This window comes from Saccopteryx bilineata, chromosome 2 (genome assembly GCF_036850765.1).
Source record: "Saccopteryx bilineata isolate mSacBil1 chromosome 2, mSacBil1_pri_phased_curated, whole genome shotgun sequence".
Classification (NCBI taxonomy): Eukaryota; Metazoa; Chordata; class Mammalia; order Chiroptera; family Emballonuridae; genus Saccopteryx; species Saccopteryx bilineata.
The window spans coordinates 383,064,827-383,067,798 of NC_089491.1; positions in this window are offsets into that span (position 1 = coordinate 383,064,827).

Below are 2,972 nucleotides of genomic sequence, written 5' to 3' on the forward strand. Positions count from 1 at the left end.
TGTTTGTCTCGTCTGCAGCTTCCTTCCTACCTGGTTCTTTTTATGAGAATGAATTGGTCTGGTTTCTTGTTTACAAATCCTATTCAACCTAACTCCTAGACTTGAACAAAGAGGAATGTTAAGCTCCCTTACCTGCGAAGTCAGGTGAAGAGTGGCCTCAGGTAAGGGTTGATATAGGTGCACACATTGACATTTGAATTCAGTTCTCCAAGTTCTTTGTGATGGTGGGCTGCATTTGGTGGCAGGATTGCTACTAACAGCCAAAGGCAGGCTTGCACCTTCCCAGGCTCATGCTGATCAGAGAGAGAGAGAGAGAGAGAGAGAGAGAGAGAGAGAGCGCGTGCACATGTCTTCCATTAAACCCACACCATCCCATGATTCCCTCTAAACCATGTGCATTTCCCTGGCCCGGTCATTGTCAGATAGATAGAATTATACAATGAAGTAAATACTTCATAAATTTATCATTAAAATATCATTATCAGGAATGTAGCTGGACTTAGTGTTTGATCAACTAAATCAGTGCAGCACGTTAAAAAGGTCAACTTGAAATTTTAGGGATAGAGCCCTTGAATCACAGGCACTCGGGTTACAGCCTTCGAGCAGAGACTCACTGTTAAATGGTATCGTGCAAATTATACCTTTAAACAGTGTCTCACAAATTTGCTACGAACTCTGAGAAGATTAAGAAGCTGAGTTTCTAGGTAAGGCGGTTAGGAGAGAAAGTCCGGGAGTTTGCTGTAATTAGTAGAGTTCTGACTCTGGCATGTGTGCTTGCTGATTTTGGAGAGGATAGTCCAGAACATTGAAACATGAGATTGTGCGGGAAACAGACCCTCTGTGCCACAGAGGCACAAAGAATCTAGAACTGGTGCTGTCGAGGTAGCACCTGATTTCAGGGTTTCCGTAGGGGCTGTGTGTACCGTGTGGAATTTGAAAGTTACATTGTCACCCCCATAGCACTGTGTCACTTATTTTCCCTGTCTATGTCTCCAAATAGACAGTGATATCTTTGTGAATAGAAACATTTTACTTGGATTATTGCCTTTGAGTAGGATACTGTAGACACTCAGAGAGTAACTAAATGAATAAGTCACGTAGAGAAGAAGATTGACCAAAGCCATCCAGTATAGAGGTTCAATTTGATTACATTAAATAATAAACTAATAATTGAACTCAAGTCAAATGATTTCCCCCAAACATTTTTGGGTGTCTTAGTTTCTCATGGGTTCTTCCTTTGAAGTACTATGGTCCCTTTTTTGTTAAGGGCTGTCTTTGCTGGTGTGTCTACAGGTTATATTTTTATGTTTTAGAAAGGGTGTGGTCTGGGCTGAGTCCAGCTGAGATTAGTCAGGACTTCAGGACTTTAATGAAAAAAAAAAAAAGTAGCACTTCGGTTGGTGCTAGTGTTTCCCACAGGTGAATTATTCACACCACGTAACAATTCAAAGTTAATGACCACCTTGGAACCGAGGAGTTCCAGCAGAGGGTCACTTCCCTTGAAAATGTTCCTGTTTCACAGTGAGAGTCTTGGCCTGGCTCCCTGATTGGAATTGAATTCTTCCTTACCCAGAATTCCCATCTCTCTCTCTCTCTCTCTCTCTTTTAAGTTGAGTGAGAGGAGATGAGGTAGAGACAGACTCCCACACAGGCCTGGACTGGTGTCCACCCGGCAGGGCCTCTGGGGGACGATGCTCTGCCTATCTGGGGCATTGCTCCAGTGCTCAGCAACTGAACTCTTCTTAGTGCCCAAGGTAGAGGCCATGGAGCCATCCTCAGTGCTTGGGGCCAACTCACTGCACTCCAATCAAGCCATGGCTGTAGGAGAGGAAGACAGAGAGATGCAAGAGGGGGAGGGGTGGAGAAGCAGATGGGCACTTCCGTGTGCCCTGACCAGGAATCGAACCTGGGCCATCCACACGCTGGGCCGATGCTCTACCACTGAGCCAATTGGCCAGGGCCCATAATCCCCATTTCTAACCTGTCCTTCAAACCTCCTATTTTCCGGCTGGATTGGGAGACAAAGCAGGAAGAGCTCATTTGGTTCTCATGTTTTCAGTAGCACAATCCAATTGGCCTAGAGCAGTGCTCCCCAACCTTTTTTGGGCCACGGACCGGTTTAATGTCAGAAAACATTTTCATGGACCGGCCTTTAGGGTGGGACGGATAAATACACAAAATAAAATTATGCGACTGGCATAAAAACTGTGGTATTTTTAAATATAATTGTCGAACTTACGAGACAAGTGTCAAGAGTGAGTCTTAGACGGATGTAACAGAGGGAATCTGGTCATTTTTTTAAAAATAAAACATTGTTCAGACTTAAATATAAATAAAACAGAAATAATGTAAGTTATTTATTCTTTCTCTGCGGACCAGTACCAGTCCGTGGCCCGGGAGTTGGGGACCACTGGCCTAGAGAGTTCTCTTTAAAAGCTTTGAGACAAATGTTCACTTAATAGCTATTCCTCCAGGCAGGTGTCCCCAAACTACGGCCCGCGGGACGCATGCGGCCCTCTGAGGCCATTTATCCGGCCCCCTGCCGCACTTCCGGAAGGGGCACCTCTTTCATTGGTGGTCAGTGAGAGGAGCACTGTATGTGGCGGCCCTCCAACGGTCTGAGGGACAGTGAACTGGCCCCCTGTGTAAAAAGTTTGGGGACCCCTGTTCCAGAGTCTGGTGTCCATCTGCCCAGGGGCTCGGCAGGGGGTGGCGGGGATGAACGAGAAAGGCTGGGTGTCTGCCCTCTGGGAGCTTACGGTCCAGGGGAGAAGGCACAGTGGACAAGCTGTGGAAGGGTGACGAGTTTTCACAAAGAGCAAGTAAAGGGTGCTAGAGGCTATAAAACTGGGGCTGTTGACCAGGTGTGGGGGTCCAGGAAGAACGTGGAATCAGCCTGGTGCAGGCTGGGGAAGAAATCCGTTTCCCAGGGAAGGAACCATCACACAAAACCGCTCCTGTAGGAGAGTGGG